The 23,732-nt window shown below is 43.5% G+C and overlaps 1 pseudogene; it reads left to right on the plus strand.

Annotated features, from left to right (window-relative positions):
- LOC109558600 (antigen WC1.1-like) overlaps window positions 1-17,656 on the plus strand; it is a 41,711-nt pseudogene extending 24,055 nt beyond the window's left edge.
- Window positions 17,657-23,732: the final 6,076 nt, after the last annotated feature.

Here is a 23,732-nt window from a genome sequence, read left to right on the forward strand (position 1 = left end):
TTCATTGACTATGGTAAGGCCTCTGATGTGTGGATCACAACAAACTGGAAAATTCTTCAAGATGTGGGAATACCAGACCACCTTGCCTGTCCCCTGAGAAACCTGTATGCAGGTCAATAAGCAACAGTTAGAACTGGACATGAAATAATTGACTGATTCAAAATTGTGAAAGGAGTACATCAAGCCTATATATTGTCACCCTGCTTATTTGACTTATATGCAGAGTACATCATGTAAATGCTGAGCTGGATGAAGCTCAAGCTGAAATCAAGATTTCTGGGAGAAATATCAATAACCTCAGATATGCAGATGACACCACTCTTATGGCAGAGGCGAAGAGGAGCTAAACAGCCTCTTGATAAAGGTGAAAGAGGAGAGTGAAAAGGCTGGCTTAAAACTCACATTCAAAAAACTAATATGTCATCCAGTCCCATTACTTCATGGCAAATAGAAGAGGAAAAAGTAGAAGCAGTGACAGATTTTATTTCCTTGGGCTCCAAAATCACTGCAGATGGTGACTGCAGCATTGAAAATAAAAGATGCTTGCTCCTTGGAAGACAAGCTATGACAAACCTAGACAATGTATTTAACAGCAGAGAGATCACTTTGCTGACAAAAGTCTATATAGACAAAGCTATGGTTTTTCAAGTAGCTATGAATGAATGCAGAAGTACGACCATAAAGAAGGCTGAACGCTGAAGAACTGAAACTTTTGAACTGTGGTGCTGGAGAAGACTCTTGAGATTCCCTTGGACTGCAAGGAGATAAAACCAATCAGTCCTAAAGGAAATAAACCCTGAATACTCACTGGAAGACTGATGTTGAAGCTGAAGCTCCAACACTTTGGCCACCTGATGAGAAGAGCCGACTCATTGGATAAGACTCTGATGCTAGGAAAGATTGAGGGCAAGAGGAGATAGTGGAAACAGAGGATGAGATGGTTGGATGGCATCACTGACTCAATGGACATGAGTTTAAGCAAACTCAGGGAAATAGTTAAGGACAGGGAAGCCTGGCGTGCTGCAGTTCATGGGGTCACAAAGAGCCAGACATAACTTAGCAAATGAACAACAAAAAAAATCACACTTTACCTTGAGGTCACATTTTGTCACAACACACAATGTCTAACCTACTACATTAAACTTCCACTTCCCTGTTCTTGCCATTTGTGCTATTGTTGTTATACGTTTTTTTAGTTAAATTATGAGTCCTATAATATGTTGCTATTATTTTTGCCTTAAATATTCTAGTATTTTAAAATTGAGAGAAAACATTTTTATATGTACCCACATAATTTCTGTTTAGTACAGTGTCCATAGCTTTGAGCGGATCCACATTTTCATCTTTTATCACTTGCTTTAGCCTGAAGACCTTTCTATAGCAGTTTTGTGCAGGGTATATCTGGTGTCCTTAAATTCTATCATCATTTATTTGTCATTTAAATTTTCATTCAGTTTTAAAAAGTATTTTCATAGGTGACTGAATTCCAGGTTAGCACCTCTCTACCCACCCCAATGCTTTAAAGATTTTTTATTTTGTTATGGGACTTACATTGCCTCTGTCAAAAAGTCAGGACAACTTTTCTTTGTTTCTTGTATATAGTGTGTCATTGGAAAAGACTCTGATGCTGGGAGGGATTGGGGGCAAGAGGAGAAGGGGACGACAGAGGATGAGATGGCTGGATGGCATCACTGACTCAATGGATGTGAGTCTGGGTGAACTCCGGGAGTTGGTGATGGACAGGGAGGCCTGGCGTGCTGCGATTCATGGGGTCGAAAAGAGTCGGACACGACTGAGCGACTGATCTGATCTGATCTGATCTGATATAATGTGTCAATTTTTTTTTTTTTTTTACTGCTTTTAAAGACTATTTATTTCTGTTTGTTTATCACTGGATTTCAGCAATTGTATTATAGGGTTTTATAAGAATGTTTTCATGATTTCATTTGGAGTTTGTTTAACCTCCTGGACAGTGGGTTTACAGTTTTCATTAAATTTTGAAGAATCTCATCTGTCATTTCTTAACATTTCCTCCTACTCATTTCTTATTCTGAATCTTATATTTTTCCACATGCCATTGAGTTTCCATTCATATTTTTCTTTTTTTTCTGTCTCTCCTTCTGCTTAGATAGTCCCTATTGCTATTTGTTTAACTTCCCAATTCTTTTATTCTGCAATGTCTAACTTCTTGTTAAGTTAATCCAAATACTTGTTCATTCCATATACTATATTTTTTCAGTTCGACAAGTCCCATTTGTTTTATTTTTAGTTTCTCTCTCTGTTTATTTTTATGCTTCATTAAATGTGTTTGTATTAGTGGTTCAAAGATTTTATCAGCCAATTCAATCATCTCTGTCATTTCTGAATCTGTTTATAATGATTGCTTTTTAGAAAGCTTGTTATGGATTCCTTTTTCTTTTTTTTAGGTATTGTAGTAATTTTTGACTGGATGCTGGAAACTGTGAGACAATCCTTTACCAGTAAGAACTATAACAATAAATAATCAGCAAACACTCAGGAACCAGGGAGTTTTATTTGAAAAATTAAATTTTTTTAATTGAGTTACCTTCATTCTCTTCAAAATGTGTTCCTTTGATGACCACCTTTGATGAATTTTTATTTTGGTTTTCCTCTTCTAGTTTCAAAACTTCCTGTGATCCCACCTTATCTGCCACATGCCTCACTTATACTTCACTTTTACAGCAGTTTCTTCCTTTTTTTTAAATTTTATTTTATTTTTAAACTTTACAATATTGTATTGGTTTTGCCAAACATCAAAATGAATCCGCCACAGGTATACACGTTTTGATTTTTTTTTCCATCCATCTGTGTCTTTTAAGATGGTGTTTACTTGTCTGAAGTGGAAGAAATGAAAAAGGATACCAGGGTTAGGTGGTAGACAGGAAAAGCAGAGGGAGATGTTATATCTAGAAACTTATTCAACTAGTATTTCCCCAAATATTTATATGTTTTATCCATATTGAAGCTTTCTCAACTTGGAACTCTCCAAATTATGGTTTTCTTGCTCACTGCCTTCCTCTCATTCTCTTCCTCCTTCTCCTTTCTAATATTTTCCTTTTTTTTTTTTTTGCAGTGTGTCAGTTTCTTTTAGAATGACAAAACATTCATGAATGAAATTAAAAAAAAAAACTACAAATAAATGGAAAGTCATCCTATGTTCACAGATTGGAAGAATCAATATTGTTTAAATGTCTATACTACTCAAAATTATTTACAGATTTGATGCAATCCCTATCAAAATTCCAATGGCATTGTTCATGGAAATAGAAAAGCAATCCTCAAGTAGGAGTATATTGTTCAATTTTTATGCATTTATTAATTTTCCCATTTTCTTATCATCACTGATTTTTAGTTTCACTTCACTGTGGTCATAAAAGATACTTGAAATGATTTCAATCTTCTTGAATTTGTTAGGACTGGCTATAGCCTCACATGTCATATAGTCTGGAGAACATGCCATGTGTGCCTGAGAAGAATGTTTATTTTCTGTGAATAGGGATACAGAATTAGTATAATGATAGTATTAAAATCAATCACTATCACCTCTTAGCATTTTCTATGACTCCTGTCTTAGAAGAAAAACCTCTAATAGGAAGTGATCTGCAAACTCAGCTGTCTGCGAAACTCCCACTGAGAACTCCCTCTCTCCCTGGTTTATTGACAAATTCAAGGTTATCAAGAGAGATCAGGACCACCTCCATCTCGAGACTCTCTGAGCTTTTTTAACTCATCATCTTTCACACTGAAGTCACCTAATAAATTCTTAGAATTTTTTCCATAAAAATATGGGAAAAACAAAATGCAATGCTATAAAAATGAATTAGTGGTGGTGTCTATACTTCTTATCTGGGTCGTTACCTGTTTACAGGTTGGAATGCCCTCACGGATCCAGCCACATTATTTTCCCTAACCTAAGTCACATGAGGACTAGCTCCTGGGAGAGAAAATTTATCAGAATATTAGCCCCACAAGTTCCAAGAAATCTTTCTAACCTTGTCTGGATGATACATCTCTAATCTCATAGCCCATGTCCCTCTGGGTGGCTTCTGTTCTGCATATCTCTGCACTGAAGTTTAAGTGCCTGCATATTATGTAGTTTCCTTGGGTCTGTAGGTCCCAGGCTTCTAAATGAGAAATTTACTTCTCCAACAAACTCTGAAATATGTTTTCCTGGTATTCAGTCACTCCAATGATTTGTCTTAGACTTTGTAGTTTCCAGGATCCTAAACCAAAGAATTCACATTTCTAACCAATGTCAAAGTATACATTCTTGGGATGCAGCCATTTATAACTGACCCTGTAGATTTTTTTCTGGATTTGCAGTTGTGGCACTGTCAAATTCTCTCTCCACAATGATGTGAGCTTTCACATCATTGCCCATGATGTGTTGTTTCCATTTGTCAAGCCGGGATCATGAAGACTCACTGGTTTGTTGTTGTTTTCTCTTAGGGTTCTTTCATCTGGTTGGAGGGGATGGACCCTGCTCAGGGCGAGTAGAAGTGCATTCTTGAGAAGACTGGATCCCAGTATCTGATGGGAACTTCACACTCCTCACTGCCCAGGTCATCTGTGCAGAGCTGGGGTGTGGCAAGGCTGTGTCTGTCCTGGGACATGAGCTCTTCAGAGAGACTGATGGCTGGGTCTGGGCTTAAGAGTTCAGGTGTGAGGGAGAGGAGCCTGAGCTCCGGGTCTGCCCCAGAGTGCCCTGTCCAGGGGGCACCTGTCACCACAGTGGAGCTGCTCAGGTTGTCTGTTCAGGTGAGATGCACATCAGGACTAACCTCCCTGCACTGTCTGCTGGGGTAAGAAAAGTATGAGATTCTGCTGAAATTCTGTCTTCTTCTACTAGTGTACTCAGAAGTCCGGCTCATGACAAATGGGACCTCTCAGTGTGAGGGGCAGGTGGAGATGAACATTTCTGGACAATGGAGAGTACTCTGTGCCTCCCACTGGAGTCTGGCCAATGCCAATGTTGTCTGCTATCAGCTGGGCTGTGGAGTCGCCATCTCCACCCCCGGGGGACCACACTTTGTGGAAGGAGGTGACCGTATCACAACAGTCTGATTTCACTGTTTAGGGGCTGAGTCCTTCCTGTGGAGTTGTCCTGTGAGGGCCTTGGATGGTCATGACTGTTCCCATGACAACACAGCCTCTGTGATCTGCTCAGGTAAGAGACAGGATAGGGCTATTGGTACTCAGGATGCTCCTGGAGTGAAATGTCCTCAAGAGCAGAGAGTGAAGGAAAAGTGGCTTCAAAAGTCAGATATTCTGTGGTGAAATGTAGTTCCTCTCAATGTTCATCCATTTTCAAGTCAGGGCAGAAATGTTAAGAGGAATAATATGTTTAAAAATAAATATTATTATTTACCTACATATAAGGGTGGACTTTATTTTTGGGGGCTCTAAAATCACTGCAGATGGTGACTGCAGCCATGAAATTAAAAGACGCTTACTCCTTGGAAGGAAAGTTATGACCAATCTAGATAGCATATTGAAAAGCAGAGACATTACTTTGCCAACAAAGGTCCGTCTAGTCAAGGCTATGGTTTTTCCTGTGGTCATGTATGGATGTGAGAGTTGGACTGTGAAGAAGGCTGAGCGCCGAAGAATTGATGCTTTTGAACTGTGGTGTTGGAGAAGACTCTTGAGAGTCCCTTGGACTACAAGGAGATCCAACCAGTCCATTCTGAAGGAGATCAGCCCTGGGATTTCTTTGGAAGGAATGATGCTAAAGCTGAAACTCCAGTACTTTGGCCACCTCATGCCAAGAGTTGACTCATTAGAAAAGACTCTAATGCTGGGAGGGATTGGGGGCAGGAGGAGAAGGGGACAACAGAGGATGAGATGGCTGGATGGCATCACTGACTTTATCTACGTGAGTCTGAGTGAACTCCGGGAGTTGGTGATGGACAGGGAGGCCTGGCGTGCTGCGATTCATGGGGTCGCAAAGAGTCGGACACGACTGAGCGACTGAACTGAACTGAAATGAACTGAAGGGTGGACCTCGTCCAAGGTAAGCAGCAGCGACTGCACTTTGCTGGATACCCCACATCCAAGGTAAGAGAAACCCAAGTGAGACGGCAGGTTTTACGAGAGGGCATCAGAGGGCAGACACACTGAAACCATAATCACAGGAAACTAGCCAATCTGATCACATGGACCACAGCCTTGTATAACTCAATGAAAATAAACCATGCTGTGTGGGGCCACCCAAGACAGACGGGTCATGGTGAAGAGGTCTGATAGAATGTGGTCCACTGGAGAAGGGAATGGCAAACCAGTTCAGTTTTCTTGCCTTGAGAACCCCATGAACAGTATGAAAAGGCAAAATGATAGGATACTGAAAGATGAACTCCCCAGGTCGATAGGTGCCCAATATGCTACAGGAAATCAGTGGAGAAATAACTCCAGAAATAATGAAGAGATGGAGCCAAAGCAAAAACAACACCCAGTTGTGAATGTGACTGGTGATGGAAGCAAGGTCCCATGCTGTAAAGGGCAATATTGCATAGGAACCTGAAATGTTAGGTCCATGAATCAAGGTAAATTGGAAGTGGTCAAACAGGAGATGGCAAGAGTGAACATCGACATTCTAGGGATCAGCAAACTAAAATGGACTGGAATGGGTGAATTTAACTCAGATGGCCACTATATCTACTACTGTGGGCAGGAATCCCTTAGAAGAAATGGAGTAGCCATCATGGTCAACAAAAGGGCCCAAAATGCAGTACTTGGATGCAATCTCAAAAATGACAGAATGATTTATGTTCGTTTCCAAGGCAAACCATTCGATACCACGGTGATCCAAGCCTTTGCCCCAACCAGTAACACCGAAGAAGCTGAAGTTGAACTGTTCTATGAAGACCTACAAGATCTTTTAGAACTAACACCCAAGAAAGATGTCCTTTTCATTATAGAGGACTGGAATGCAAAAGTAGGAAGTCAAGAAACACCTGGAGTAACAGGCAAATTTGGGCTTGGAGTATGGAATGAAGCAGGGCAAAGACTAATAGAGTTTTGCCAAGAGAACGCACTGGTTATAGCAAAGACCCTCTTCCAACAACACACATGGACATCACCAGATGGTCAACACTGAAATCAGATTGATTATATTCTTTTCAGCGAAAGATGGAGAAGCTCTATACAGTCAGCAAAAACAAGACTGGGAGCTGACTGTGACTCAGATCATGAACTCCTTATTGCCAAATTCAAACTTAAATTGAAGAAAGTAGGGAAAACCACTAACCATTCAGGTATGACCTAAATCAAACCCCTTATGATTATACAGTAGAAGTGAGAAATAGATTTAAGGGCCTAGATCTGATAGACAGAGTGCCTGATGAACTATGGATGGAGGTTCGTGACATTGTACAGGAGACAGGGCTCAAGACCATCCCCATAGAAAAGAAATGCAAAAGAGCAAAGTGGCTGTCTGAGGAGGTTTTACAAACAGCTGTGCAAAGAAGAGAAGCGAAAGCATAGGAGAAAAGGAAAGATATTCCCATTTGAATGCAGAGTTCCAAAGAATAGCAATGAGAGATGAGAAAGCCTTCCTCAGTGATCAATGCAAAGAAATAGAGGAAAACAACAGAATGGGAAAGACTAGAGATCTCTTCAAGAAAATTAGAGATACCAAAGGAACATTTCATGCAAAGATGGGCTGGATAAAGGACAGAAATGGTATGGACCTAACAGAAGCAGAAGATATTAAGAGGTAGAAGATATTAAGAGGTGGCAAGAATACACAGAAGAACTGTACAAAAAAGATCTTCACTACCCAGATAATCATGATGGTGTGATCACTGACCTAGAGCCAGACATCCTGGAATGTGAAGTCAAGTGGGCCTTAGAAAGCATCACTATGAACAAAGCTAGTGGAGATGATGAAATTCCAGTTGAGCTATTTCAAATCCTGAAAGATGATTTTGTGAAAATGCTGCACTCAATATGCCAATAAATTTGGAAAACTCAGCAGTGGCCACAGGACTGGAAAAGGGCAGTTTTCATTCCAATCTCAAAGAAAGGCAATGCCAAAGAATGCTCAAACTACCACATAATTGCACTCATCTCACACGCTAGTAACGTAATGCTAAAATTCTCCAAGCCAGGCTTCAGCAATACATGAACCATGAATTTCCTGATGTTCAAGCTGGTTTTAGAAAAGGCAGAGGAACCAGAGATCAAGTTGCCAACATCTGCTGGATCATCGAAAAAGCAAGAGAGTTCCAGTTTCTGCTTATTGACTATGCCAAAGCCTTTGACTGTGTGAATCACAACGAACTGTGGAAAATTCTGAAAGAGATGGGAATACCAGACCACCTGACCTGACTCTTGAGAAACCTATATGCAGGTCAGGAAGTCACAGTTAGAATTGGACATGGAACAACAGACTGGTTCCAAATAGGAAAAGGAGTATATTGTATAGGAGTATATTGACAAGGCTATATATTGTCACCCTGCTTATTTAACTTATATGCTGAGTACATCATGAGAAACGCTGGGGTGGATGAAGCACAAGCTGGAATCAAGGTTTCTGGGAGAAATATCAATAATCTCAGATAGGCAGATAACACCACCCTTACAGCAGAAAGTGAAGAACTAAAGAGCCTCTTGATCAAAGTGACAGAGGAGAGTGAAAAAGTTGACTTAAAACTCAACATTCAGAAAACTAAGATCATGGCATCTGGTCCAATCACTTCATGGCATATAGATGGGGAAACAGTGGAAACAGTGACTTTATTTTTTGAGGCTCCAAGGTCACTGCAGATGGTGTATGCAGCCATGAAATTAAAAGATGCTTACTCCTTGGAAGGAAAGTTATGACCAATCTAGACAGCATATTAGAAAGAAGAGACATTACTTTGCCAAAAAAGGTCCATCTAGTCAAGGCTATGGTTTTTCTAGTAGTCATGTATGGATGTGAGAGTTGGACTATAATGAAAGCTGAGCACCGAAGAATGTATGCTTTTGAACTGTGGTGTTGGAGAAGACTCTTGAGAGTCTCTTGGACTGCAAGGAGATCCAATCAGTCCATCCTAAAGGAGATCAGTCCTGGGTGTTCTTTGGAGGGACTGATGTTGAAGCTCAAACTCCAATACTTTGGCCACCTGATGGGGAGAGCTGATTCATTTGAAAAGACCCTGATGCTGGGAAAGTTTGAGGGCAGGAGGAGAAGGGGACAGCAGAGGATGAGATGGTTGGATGGCATCAATGACACCATGGACATGAGTTTAGGTAAACTCTGGGAGTTGGAGATGGACAGGGAGGCCTGGCGTGCTGCAGTCCATGGGGTCACAGAGTGTCTGACATGACTGAGTCATTGAACTGAACTCAAGTATAAGTGTTTTATTACTAATGCTGCATAACCAAAATTCCCTGTAAACTTATCAGCTTAAAACCTGTTTATTTTGTTCATGATTTTCTGCATAAGGTGTTTGAGAAGCCCTTAGATTGGCAGTTCTCTCTTAGGGTCTCTCTTGAGGCTGCAGTCAGATACTACCTGAGGCTGACATCATCTGAGGACCCATTGTGCTGAAAATCCATGATGGTTCATGATCAAGCCTGGCAGCTAGAAGTTCACCTGGGCACAGACACATGACAGTCTCTGCAGGATGAGTCTCAACAGGGAAGACTTGCCCTAAAACAAAAGTCTTGAGTGATTTCAGGGGAGGCTGAACAGCCATAGACCTAATGATGAAGGGCGAGCAGTTATATCTTCACTCCCTTCTACTGCTTACCAGGAATTCATGAAGGTCAGCAGAGATTCAAGGGAAGGAGGCATAGACATCACTTCTCAGTGGATGTTAAGATTTTGTGGGTGTTTAAAAACTACCAAGGTGTATAAAATGGGTAATTTTGGATTCTAAATTTCTACCTTTAGTTCTGTCAATTGTAGCTTTATGTTTCTAGGCCTTAGTATATAAAAATTACATCTTTTTAGCATCTTTATTTACATTTTTATATTTTCCAATTTGTTCTTGCTGTGTTTCTGTCTGTGTACTTTAATATTCCTATCTGTGCTAGTGAAGTGTTACACACATCCTCTGGGTTATTTCAAAAACTGACTTTTTTCAGTTCTAGAATTTTTATTAGTTTCTTTGCTATCTTTTCTCTGACAAAATACTATCTTGTCATTTCATTCTCTAACATTTCATTCATGGTGATTTCAACTTGCCAGGTAACTCCAAGAATTGGATGTCCTGTACATTTTTTTTCTAATGGATTTTTTTCTTTATACAGTTTTGTAATTTTTTTTTTAATCTTTTGTGATTGGGTGTTTTTGATTGACAGACATTATCGGGCTCTTCCTCCCAGGCAGACCCTGAATTGTGCTTCATGTTCCCTGAGCCTGTGCGTCTGGAAGAATTTCTGCTGAGCTTTTCAGAGACTCAGCTCTTACCTCTGAATAGCCAAAGGCATCAGAGAAGCACTCACTTCTGCCCTTTATTCTGAGAGCTTGGCTCAAAAAACTCTCACTGCTTTGGTAGCTCTACATACAACAATATCAAAAGTATTGATAATTTCTCACTTTTGTAAATTTATTCTTAGCGCAGTGATTGGCTTAAATAAGAAATTTTGGCATTGTCAGACACAGAACTCTCCATAGAGAAGGCAAACTCTTAAATTTACGATAGTGTTACTGCTACCTTACAGCATTTATCTCCACCACTAGGTCATTATTTACCTTAATTCAGTTTTCTGTTCTTTAACCCTCTCAGCCCTGTAATCATTGCTGTTTCTGCAAGAAACCAGACTCAGGTGCTGTCCCAGTACAATGACTCCGTGTCCGAACCAGCAGGCTCTGCGGCCTTAGAGGAGGACGCCCCCTACTGCTCAGGTGAGGGTCCCACAGGACAGAAGGCCCTTCTCATTCCCCTGTCAACGCCCCATTGTCCCATTTCTCTCTCCTCAGACAGCAGACAGCTCCGCCTGGTGGATGGGGGCGGTCCCTGCGCCGGGAGAGTGGAGATCTTTAACAAGGGCTCCTGGGGCACCCTCTGTGATGATGGCTGGGACCTGGATGATGCCCGCGTGGTGTGCAGGCAGATGGGCTGTGGAGACACCCTCAGTGCCACGAGGTCTGCTCACTTCGGGGCAGGATCAGGGCCCATCTGGCTGGACGACCTGAAATGCACAGGAAATGAGTCCCACGTGTGGAGGTGCCCTTCCAGGGGCTGGGGGCGGCACGACTGCAGACACAAGGAGGACGCGGGGGTCATCTGCTCAGGTCTGCGCTGCACACTGTCCACAGGCTGGGGAATGGGCGGGGAGAGGGGGGATTGCTGGAGGACGGCAGTCTGAGCCTTGAGGGAGAGACGCTGAAAGGACCAGAGTAGGAGCCTCCCATGGAGCCTGTCTTTCCAGCAGACGTGAAGACGAGGTGCTTTCGCTTCCTCCTGCAGCAGCTGACATTCTGGTCCTTTATTCTCAGCAGTGTTTCCTGGCAGAGCCATTTCCTACAGCGTCTGCGTGAAAGCAGGGCTCTCTCTTCAGTTCCCTGTGGTAGTACAGTCTAGAGATTCTGTTGTTGTTTTAATGAAAGCACAGACTTACTCTGTTCAGTTCTGTATGCTAGAAGTCTGACCAGGGTCTCCTTGGGCCAACATCCTGGTGTCCACAGAGCTGCGTTCTTCCTGAAGGCACGAGAAGGAGTCCTTTCCCAGCGTTTCCCGGTTCCTATGTGGCCTCATTCCTTGGCTCAGAGCCTCTTTCTTCTTCTTCAGACAACAATGCCTCTTCCAGCCGTTCTTCCTCACTCACATTTCCCTCTGACTGGAGCTGGGAAAAGTGATCCATTTCTGAGGATAGTGGGGCTAGGGAGGTGATTACACTGTGCTCAGGTGGTTAATCCACAATATTTCAGATTAATCTCACCATCCCAAGGTATTTACCTTTGTAATATCTATAAGGTCCCTTTTGAAATGTTAGGTAACATATTCACAGGTTCCAGGGATTAAGATTTAGACATATCTGATGTTCATTATTCTGTCTAGTTCTCCAATATCCACATTATACCCTTTCACACACTCTTGTACAGGTTTTGTCAGGAAGCAGGATTCAGCTCCCCTCCCTGCATGTGCCCAGGTTGGTCTTCCTCTCTGTTTGTATCCACTACATCATCATGGTAGAAATATTTAGAAATATAGACACAAATGGAGAAAGATAAGGAGACAAATTTCAGTCTTGTCACCTAGTGGGTACCTCCTCTTCTGGGTCAGGTGAATGTTCACAATTTATGGGAGAGAGGAAAACCCAGAGCACTGAGTGGAGTGCTCACTGTGTCCTGTTTCCTTTCTTTCAGTCTTAGATTTCCTGGCCCTCAGGATGGTCAGCGAGGACCAGCAGTGTGCTGGGTGGCTGGAAGTTTGCTACAACGGGACCTGGGGCAGTATCTGCCACAGCCCCATGGAAGACATCACTGTGTCCGTGATCTGCAGTCAGCTTGGCTGTGGGGACAGTGGAAGTCTCAACCCATCTGTTTCTCTTAGGGAAGGTTATAGACCCTAGTGGGTAGATGGGATCCAGTGCAGGAGAACTGACACCTCTCTCTGGCAGTGTCCTTCTGACCCTTGGAAATACACATGCTCTCCATATCAGGAAGCCTATATCTCGTGTGCAGGTGACTTCCTGTCTGTTCCTGTGTCTGTCCCAACAACGTAGGACGTTGTTAGTGTAATTTTATATTTTCCTATCTAAGTAATGAGTTTAGGTTGAGTCTACAAAAAGCTGTGTATGCCTGTGTTTCTGTGTGTTGTATTTGTTGTGGGGTATGGAGACTTGTCCCTGGAGGAGAGTATGGCAACCCACTCCAGTATTCTTGCCTGGAGAATCCCCATGGACAGAGAAGCCTGCCCAACTATAGCCCATGAGGTGGCAAAGATTCTGACAAGACTGAGTGACTAAGCACAGCACAGCACGTGGAGACTTGTAAACAATAAACAAAGTTATTTCACCTGGTGATCAGAATCAGTGAATTTCTCAACCCAAGAGATAATGAGCCTGTGTTTTCACATGTCATTTGCACTGACCCAAGGACCTTAGATAATCTATGTGGGGACAGGACCACCCCCACTGTCCCTGATCCACTGTTTCCATGTTGTTTGCAGGGAGAAGACCCAAGAGCTGTCCAACTGCTGCCCCCTGCACAGGTATGTCAGCACGCCCCCCTCCCCTGTGGCTCCCAGGGGCTTCTTCCTCCCATGAGGGGAGTCACAGGAGGGGCTGCTGCCTTTTCAGACAGAGAGAAGCTCCGGCTCAGGGGCGGAGACACCGAATGCTCAAGGCAGGTGGAGGTCTGGCACAGCAGCTCCTGGGGCACCATGTGAGATGACTCCTGGAGCCTGGCAGAGGCCACGGTGGTGTGTCAGCACCTGGGCTGTGGCCCAGCCCTGGAAGCCATGCGGGCTGCAGGGTTTGGCCCTGGAAATGGGAGCATCTGGCAGGTCGCGGTGCAGTGTAGGGGCTGGGAGTCCTTGTGAGACTGTGCTGCGGAGCCCTGGGGGCAGAGCGGCTGCAAGCACGAGGAGGATGCTGGTGTGAGGTGCTCTGGTGAGTGAGGGGCTCGGGGTCCACCTTGGGTGAGCTGGGGCAGCGTGGGGGCAGTGGGCTGGGCTGGGGGTGGTGGGGAGTTTGTGTTCAGACAGTGTCCTGGTGCTGAGGCTCTGATCTAGGACGGGGGAGCTAGGAGGACTGGACACTGATGTTGTGGAGACTGAAGGGTGATTTTAGGCTCAGGAGGGAAAAATGGGCTGCCTTGCATCTGGCCAATCACCCTGGTCCAAACAGCTGTTTTTCTCTTTGGGTGCCAGGACAACATTGCCCCTGACTACAGCAGGTACTGTGCCTTCATCTACGGTCAGGGGAGAATACTCAGATTCTTGGGACCTGTTCTGTGGGCTCTCTGACAACTCAGGAGAGGAAAGAGTCTGAGGAACTCCTGGATGGTGGCGGGGAGGTGGGTGGGGAAGCCAGGGCATTACGTTGGGGAACTCCCCTGCCTTGATTCCCAGGGTCAAAGGTTCTCATGCCCGGGGTCCAAGTGGGTCTGCTTCCCATGTTGCATAATCTAAGTTTCTCCCACGTGCCCCTGAGTGTTGCTCCTCATCAGTGAAGTGTGGGTCCCAGGACTGTTTGATGCTCTGTCTCCTGAAGCCCAAGGAGAGGGGATCAGCCAGGTCCTCAAATGCTGTCTTGACAGGGCAGCTCCCTGACAATCCCCAGCTCTGCCTTGGGACCACACTGGCCAGAGTGGAGTTGACTTGTCTCAGGACGAGACCCAGAGGAGCACAGTCTGTTAGCGTACTTGTCCCTGAGGCTGGGACACCATCGTCTGGAGCTTCTGGAAATGCTGGCAGGGGTTTCTCTGTGCCCAGGACCTTCTCCAACCCACTTCCCTTGTTCTTTTTAGGGATGAAACTCAAATCCCTGGCGTCTTCTCCCTGCCTGGGGTCCTCTGCCTCATCCTGGGGGCCCTTCTCTTCCTGGTCCTCATCATCCTGGTGACTCAGCTCCTCAGATGGAGAGCAGAGCGCAGAGGTGGGCTGCAGGTGGAACTGGGGATCAGGAAGAGTGTGTGGAGGCGGGAGATGGCACAGGTGTGAGGAGGGGAACCTGGGCAAGGTCTCTGTTCTGAGTCTGCAGAACTCCATGTTCTCCTCCATGGAACTCTAAGGGCTGAGTAGAAAGAGGACTAGGGTGTGAACTATCATAAGTCATGGCCACTCTTGTGAGACCAGACAGAGTTGGGGCTGAGCTGTATTCAGGGTCAGATGAGGTGAGAAGGTGCCGACACAATGCACTGGATGGGAGGTGATGCTGAGGTCCTGGCAGCCCCTGTGTGAACATTAGGGAGATGAATGTGGGCCTGCTGGATCGGGGTGTCTGGGGCAGCATCTCTGAATTTCTGGGGGATCTTTCAGCTCTATCCAGTTTCAAAGATGCTGTCAATGAAGGCATGTATGAGGAAGTTGATGATTTTGGAACACTGGCGCAGAAAGATCTTCAGGACAGCCCACGTGGGTGTCTCTGCCAGTCCTCCGGGGACCTCTGGTTGTTAGCACCCTCTGGCTGTAAGCTGTCTTCTGATTATCCGCAGACCCCACGTGTGCCCCAGACTCACAGAGGCGGCTCCTCCAAAGCAGTTGGATGGCCTCTTAGAGCCCCGTGAGACCCCAGCCTCTATCTACACTGCAGGAGCCAAGTCTGTCCCATCTCAGACTTAACACAGATCCTGTGGTGTGGGGAGGATCGTTCTGTGTCTTGTGTGATGTTTGTCTCCACATTAAGCTTCCTTTCAAATGACTCAGGAAATCAGCTGCCATGTTACATGAGAGACAGTGAAGACAACAATGACTACAGATCCACTCCGGGTAATAGACATGGACCTGCCGTAGCTGGGTGTTGGGGAGGAGAGTTTCCCTCATAGAGATGAGATGCAAGAGAAACAGTCTTCTTTTGATGGACCAGAGGGATCCCCTGAGTCCAGACAGGGTCTGTCCTCCCCCTTCTCTGGCTGTTCTGTGATGTCTCATGCTGGGGCTGGGCTTTATATGTCCTTAGTCACCCTCATTCCATCACAACAGGTACACATTGCTTTAAGAAATAGCATCTGTAAAGCACAGTTTGTCAACTTATTTTAGTAATCCTCACTGGTGTAAGTGTTGCTTTGAAATATTTAATTTTAATAAAAAAATATTGATGTTTTGGAATCATCTTTTGGTTTATGGACATATCAAAATGAAACATGGTCTTAAAGAAAAAAATGTATTGAAACAATGAGTGACTGGTGCTTCTGTTTAGTGGCTCAGAAACTCTGGTTCAGAAGGGATCTTAGGTTTTTTCCAGACCAACCCACTTATTGTAGTTTCATCTGACTCCCTGCTCTGCCCTCAGAAGCCCCAGATCAGAGGACTGATGCCCCTGGTGAGGATTATGATGATGCTGAAGAGGTACCAGTGCTTGGGGCTCCTCCTGCCACTCAGGGGAGCAAGGAGGAAGTGTTCCCAGAGAAGGAGGATAGGATTGAGACCCTCTCAGAGAGATGAGTGGGGTTAGCTGATCTCCTGCAGTCTTTGGTATCTGTCCTGGAAAGGGTAAATTTGAGCTCCTCAATGCCCATCCTTCTTAGAGATTCCAAACTTGGATGACCTTGTGTATTTGATAGCATCACTTTGATCATATTCCTTTCTTTGTTCCTGTCAGGCTCCTTGGGCTCCTTGGGAGGGAGGAATCACTCTGTGTTCTTGGGATCTGTGTCTCCATAATGTTTGAGTAAATTTATCAATGCATCTTTGGTATATTTTTGTTAAGACTTGTAGATTAATTGAGTATATTTACCAAGTCTAAAAATGGAAAAACTATTTTGATAACATCTTTGCACTGTCTCATTCATGAAATGTAATTAGAGATTTAAAAAAAGATATTGCAGTAATGGTATTTGTGAAGCATTTTGATAATTTAAGATGTGTTGTGTTTGTATGTTACAGTAACATGTACAAAGTCTAAGATATACAGTGGCCTTAACATTAAGCCATGGTGGTGTATTATAGATTCAGAATCTATAACCTCTGGGCATATAAGGTTTTCTCAGATGGGTGGGCAGCTAAGGGCTTCCCAGGTGGCTTAGTGGTGAAGGATCTGCCTGCCAGTGCAGGAGATGGAGGAGATAGAGGTTCAGTCTTTGTGTTGGGAAGATCCCCTGGAGAAGGAAATGGCAGCACACTCCATTATTCTTGCCTAGAAACATCCACGGACAGAAGAACCCGGCAGGTTACAATCCATGCAAAAGAGTTGGGCACATCTGAGCATCCATGCACTCCACAGACTCTAATCTGCTCCAGAAATTTCAGTGGCGGGGAGAAGACACTCATTCTCCAGAAAAGAATATATCTCCATCTGAGGGCCCATGTAGTCCCTGGGGAGGGCCCACTATGGTGCAACCTGTGATCATATTTGTGGGTATTTGGGAACACACATCAGGGCAACCAACAGCAGAGTTGGATTGTCAGTGAGGAGTCAGATTGTTTCCGTCTTCAGTCTCCCTCTCATTGTGATTTCATGTCTGTCAGTTGTGAGAGGAGAAAATTTAAATTCGCTATTATGATTCTTACCATACCTGGGCATCTTCTTGCTGGTTATGTAGCTTGGAAACACGTTTTCCCAGAGCTCCTGTGTGAGCACAGTTCTCTTGTGATGCAGGATTTCCACATGAGCTGAGGCCTCAGAGAGCATGGACTGGATCTGAGAGGACAGTCCAGGTCCATCCTCACTGTAACTGATGTGAAATAGTCTGAGCCTCCTGCCCACACCTGGGTCCCAGGGATGCTTTGTCACCACCACTTGCTTAACTCGCTTCCACCACACTGTCCAGTTCCTTTGTCTCAGTTCTAATCAAACTTCTCTTTGCTATTTCAGGCTCTTCTCTGAACGTCTCTAGAGAGGAAGCTGATGCTGGGGAAAGAGAAGAAAGCCCCTGGCTGCTTCGGGAAGAGAAGTGGGACCCTGGTTATGATGACATTGAACTAAGTGCCCAGGGAATATCCACAGTGACTTTCCCATGATGTATATTGAATATGAGATGAAACCTCAGAGAGTTTAATTGCCTGTGTTTCAATAGACTAGTGCTGATCTATGATTGTGTTATATGGAAATTGTTCAAAATGAATGATTCTGAATAGAGTACCTTTTTTACTTTATTGATAATTTAGCAAGTTCCATGTCAAATGCTTTTTGAAGATCAGTCCTGAAACACCATTTCCTCAAAGGAAATACAAGATGATGAACTGACCTGCTTTCTCACCTCCCTCAGAGACTAAAGAAGGCATGATTTTGTCCAGAATCACAGATGCTCCAGGTCATTCTTACTTAAACAAGGGATCAAAACTTGGTCCTCACTCACACTCTTTCCTCCCAAAATGAACTCATTGAAAAATCCCAAGCCAGAACATTCACGTATGTTCTTCCCTGAGATGTCATGTCTCCTGTTTTAACTAGTTTGGGGGCACTAGATTGTGTGTGAGCCTCAAAGTCAAGTGGGAGGTTGTCTACTGGGAGAGAATGGATACAGTGTTCCTTATCCTGCCTAAATTTTCATGGCCAGTTAAACATTTAACTCTATTTAACTACCTGTTCCTTTCCAAGTCTCATTCCCTAGGTTACTTTATCTGTATATTTCTCAAGTGCATACACGGCTCCTTATCTGTCTTTTTCCATGGCTAGTTGTTTATCAAACTCTTTTAAATCCAGTCTTCCCTGTCCATCACTTCCTGCAGTTTCTTCAAGACACTGTCATTTTTGGTCAGTCCAGTTATCTAGACTTTGAAGTGAATTACATGAGTTCATATTCTCTCCAAGTTGATGAATGGCAAATTAGTGCTCACCCACACCAGTATCCCGGTGGGACAAGAGGGTGATAAAGTGGAGACCTAGGCAGAGGAGGTCTAGAAGGAGGAGTGTAGACAGAAAGATTAGGAACTTTTGGTTATTTGGGTTTTACTGATGTGAATGGAAGCGTCTGATAAGACTGAACTCTTAGAGGAAGCATTTCAGACCAATGGACTTCTCTGAAAATGTATTGTTTCAAGAGTGCTTTGATCTAGTAACTACTGAAAATGTAGATGTGATCATGCTGTGATTCTTCAGCATAAAGAGAGTTGACTTGTAAGACTGGCAAGTAAAGATGATGTTTCGAAAACACCCTATTACATTATGAACATGTGGAGAAGCTGCTGAACTAGTATAAGACTTGAGAGTGGTGACCTGGTTGTGAGCTGAGCTCAACTTGTTACTTAGTTGATGGCTCTGGATGATGTCCAGGGCTCCAATCTACAGCCCTGCTTATGATCTTTGTAATTTTTAGCTATGCATGTGGATCAAAAGATGTCCAGGGCTTCTTTCCATGCAGCTCACATGGCCATTCACCATTGGGAACTGATGAGATAAATGGGACAGTAAAATGTGCCCACCAAAATGATTATATTTTACTTCTGAATCATGGTGTCAAAAAAGCCAAAGCAGAGAGCTGATTACTATAATTTTTGATGATAAAATTCAAAAAAGTTAAGGTAGAGGTTGGAGAAGGCGATGGCACCCCACTCCAGTACCCTTGCCTGAAAAATCCCATGGATGGAGGAGCCTGGTAGGCTGCAGTCCATGGGGTCGCTAAAAGTCGGACACAACTGAGCGACTTCACTTTCACTTTTCACTTTCATGCACTGGAGAAGGAAATGGCAACTGACTCCAGTGTTCTTGCCTGGAGAATCCCAGGGACAGGGGAGCCTGGTGGGCTGCTGTCTATGGGGTCGCACAGAGTCGGACATGACTGAAGTGACTTAGCAGCAGCAAGGTAGAGGTGGGTAGGACAAGATTCAGCACGCAGATTTGGGAGAGTCCCAGGATGAGCCTATTATGGATCAGGTGCTCAAGAAGCTGCCTGGAGCTGATGAACAGATTTTTTGAGTGTTTAGACCCAGTGAGTTGAGGGCAATCCTTCCAAGTGATCCATGTGGCCAGTGAAGGGGCCTTGGTGAGAGGCGGTGGTGGAGGGCATATCATTCCAGGGTCAGCCACAAAAGCCAGAAAAGTTCTTTGCATAGTAATAATTAGCTGACTACATTCATTGTCTACCTATATGAGTAACATAGTCTGAGAAACCCAAACCTGAAGTGCTGGCAATGCCTCACCTGCAGATATCCCAGTACTCTGCCTGCCCCCTCACTGTGGGACTGGCTCCCTGTGCATGTTTCTGACAGTAAGGAGATGGAGATGGCTAGTAGCCATGCACTGGAGAAGGCAATGGCACCCCACTCCAGTACTCTTGCCTGGAAAATCCCATGGATGGAGGAGCCTGGTAGGCTGCAGTCCATGAGGTAGCTAAGAGTCGGACACGACTGAGTGACTTCACTCTGACTTTTCACTTTCATGCATTGGAGAAAGAAATGGCAACCCACTCCAGTGTTCTTGCCTGGAGAACCCCAGGGACGGGGAGCCTGGTGGGATGCCATCTATGGGGTCGCACAGAGTCGGATATGACTGAAGCAACTTAGCAGTAGCCATGTACAGAAAACCTACCCAACCCTGAAGTTCTGGAAGAAACCACTCACTTGAGTGTTTGACACTGCCCTAGAAAAAACAAAAGGGAGGCTTTGAGCACTCAACCTAGCTTTGCAGGCTCAAGAGAAGGCATATAAGCTTAGGAATTCTGCCATATGTCAGAGCAAGATGTATGCAGCAAGCATACAAGTAGAAAAGTTCTGAGAAAGCCTCAGAATGCCTAGCAGGGCTGATAAAAGTTTCTTCTCTCCCAAAACTTCTCAGTAAAGACTGGAAGAAATAACTACTTTCTCAAATGTGAAGACCATAATGCAAGATTTAAAGGAATATGAAAGCAAGGAAATATGACACTACCAAAAGAGCAAATTTCCAATAATCAATCTCGAAAAAGTGGAGATCGGTGATTTGCTCAATAACGAGTTTAAAAATAGCTGTTTTAAGGAACCTCAATGAGCTCCAAGAAAACACAGAAAGACAATTTAAAAATTCAGGAAGAGCAATGTGAATGAAATGAGATTTTTTTTTACATACATAGAGATCATAAACAAGGAGCCAAATAGGGTGTTTCCTGAATTCTTAGTGGTTAGAATTTGGTGCCTTCACTGCTATGCCCGGGGTTCAATTCCTGATCAGGAAACAGATCTTCAAACTGTGCCATGAGGCAAACAAAACAAAAGAAAAAAAAAAAAAAAAAAAGGAACCAAACAGAAAAAAGCAAGAAGAACTGAGCAGAAATTCTGCAGTTTAATATTACATTGAATGAAATGTAACCAAATGAAAAAAAAAAAAAAAGGCAACAGAAAGCATCAGCAACAGCCTGGATCCAGCAGAAGAATTTTTGAAATAGAAGACAGGACCATTGACATTACCAGCCAGAGGGCAAAGAAGAAAAAGGAATGCAAAAGAGTGAAAGAAACCCAGGTGAACTATGGGATGACATTCACAGAAACATATTCACCTGCATATTACTGGAGTCCCAGAAGAAGAGAGAGAGAAATGGACAGAGATTGTACTTAAAGAAGTAATACTGGATAACTCCCAAATCTGATGAGATTTAGACAATCAAGTTCATATAGCTAATAAGTCACTCCTCAGAGTTCATTTAAAATGGTCTCTCCAAGATTCGTTGTTTATAATCAAGACAATGAGAGAATTTTAGAAGCAGCAAGAGAAAAGGAAATGCTTACAGGAAAGAAATTCTCCTAAGAATAGAGTGGACTTCTTAAGAAGAAAACTGGCAGGCCAGGAGAGTTGGGCTTATGTATTCAAACTAACAAAAAAAACCCTATAAACCAAGAATACTTTTCCCAGGAGTATTCTTTCAGAAATGAGGATGAGATAAAGACTTTCCAAACAAATAGCAGTTGAAGGATTTGATCAACACTAGGCTTGCCTTATAAGATTGCTGAAGGGAGTTTTTCAAGATAAATGAAGGATGCTGATTAATTACATGAAAAAAGAAAATATACACCAAACTTGTAAATGTAAGTATTGAATCCAACTCAGAATACTCTAACACTGAAATATGGTGATGTGTTACCAGTTTGTACTTGTATAAAGTTCAAGGGACAAAAGTATTTAAAATGGCTATAGAGAAAATATTTTGTTAATTTTTAACACAATATAAAAAGAGGAAAATTCTGACATCAAAAACATAAATGTAGAAGTAGGATAAAAATGTAGAGCTTGTGTACATAATTGAAATTAACTTGTTATCAGTGTAATATAGACAGTTGCATCTATGTTTTATGTGAGCCTTGTGGCAACAAAAAATAAAAAACCTATAATAGATTCACAAAAGATAAAGAAAAGGGAATCAAAGTACACCAGTATCCAAAATTAATAGTTCACAGTTCTAACTGTTGTGCAGAACAGTTGGGTTGTCCTGGTCTCTACAGCATCCTTTAAAATCAGCCCAAGAAGACTCTCCTTTCACAAAGTGATTAAGCTGCTTTTTTCAAAACCAAAAAAGTCTTCCTGCACCTCATCTTCATGTCATACGGATGGTGCAGCTGTGCTTTTTAATCACAACCTTTCTTCCTGTAATGTCCCTGTGTGGTTGTCATTGAAAAACTGCCAAATGATAAATCATCTGAATACCCTGTCTCCTCTGTTGGGTTTGATTAAGACTAATAAGAAACAACATGTTAGTGTGTTGTGGTTTGTCTGTGTATCCTTAGAGATAGAGATTTGCAGCTTTCGTTGTGAGGTATTTTTTGGTGGTAAGCTGCTTGTTTTTGAAAATCAATATTTGCCTTTTTAATTGCTGAAAACTTATGCCTTTGAAACAAAAACAAAGTATCGATTAGCTAAAAGATGGCTTCAAAAGTAGTTATTTTTATTTAAGGTATTTTCTCTTAAATGTCTAGCACAGTGCCTTTCAGTCATTCAACAAACATTAGTTGAACACCTATTAAGTTATAAAGAGTGGAAACACAGAGATCATACACAGGTACAGCCCTCACTCCAATCCTGGGCCCTGGAAAGGCCTCAGGAGATGCTAGCAGCCTGCAGGGGCCTTGTGTAACATGCCCAGATGGCGAAGGATTCAACACTAAGGAAAAGAGATCTGTTCACAGACTTTTAGATGTTAAAGGAGGAACACATTTTGTTGTAGTTCCAGTGTTCTTAAGCTGGTCTGCAGGCAAAACTCAGCTGCACCAAAGCTCCATGTGCAATATAACGTCAGTTCAATAAAGTTCAAGTTTGAGCAACCACACAGGCTTTGAACTCTGAGTGCCACCCCAGTGACACTAACTTTGGGTTTAAGTGGTTAGAATCACCACCCATAAGAACTCAGTCGCTCTGGAGTTGGTAAGTACATCAACTCTGAGCAGAAGTGGATTAATCATGAAGCTAATGAAGCTTGATCTTCACGGCCTCTCCTCGAACCTGCTGCTGCTGCTGCTAAGTCGCTTCAGTCGTGTCCGACTCTGTGTGACCCCATAGACAGCAGCCCACTAGGCTCCACTCTCCCTGGGATTCTCCAGGCAAGAACACTGGAGTGGGTTGCCATTTCCTTCTCCAATGCATGAAAGTGAAAAGTGAAAGTGAAGTCGCTAAGTCGTGTCCGACTCTTTGCGACCCCATGGACTGCAGCCTACCAGGCTCCTCCGTCCATGGGATTTTCCACGCAAGAGTACTGGAGTGGGTTGCCATTGCCTACTCCGTCTCCTCACACCAGCTCCTTCCAAGTCCTGAGGCGGGCCCTTAGTGCTGTGCTCACAAGGACATAGGTTTTGAGTGTGCCATTTTCTTGAGTTGAGGAAAAGAAGCAATTAAGAAAAATTATTTCTTACCCAAAGGCGAAGAGGTTAGTGCATGAGCACTAAAGCCAGGAACCAGATTTGTTCAGGAAATCAAGAAGAAACTGAAGAGGTTTAGAAAGTACATGCTGCCTGTTCATTAGGACAGGATAGGTGCAATGTTAAAATAAGATAGAAGATGATGGACTGATGAACTCAGAGCAGAGAGCTATTTAAGGATGAAGGTCAAGATGCTAAGAGACAATTTGGGGAAATGGAAGCCTGATTGTCAGCACAGACTGATGTAAAGGGAAGAGGAGATGCAGCAGGTATGGATGCTCTTCAACAGGACTTAGACCTAGTTGTTGGTCAGTCTCAGAAATGGTGACTGGGAAGCAACCAAGCCCAATAGAGGAA

Source organism: Bos indicus, chromosome 5 (genome assembly GCF_029378745.1).
Source record: "Bos indicus isolate NIAB-ARS_2022 breed Sahiwal x Tharparkar chromosome 5, NIAB-ARS_B.indTharparkar_mat_pri_1.0, whole genome shotgun sequence".
NCBI lineage: Eukaryota > Metazoa > Chordata > Mammalia > Artiodactyla > Bovidae > Bos > Bos indicus.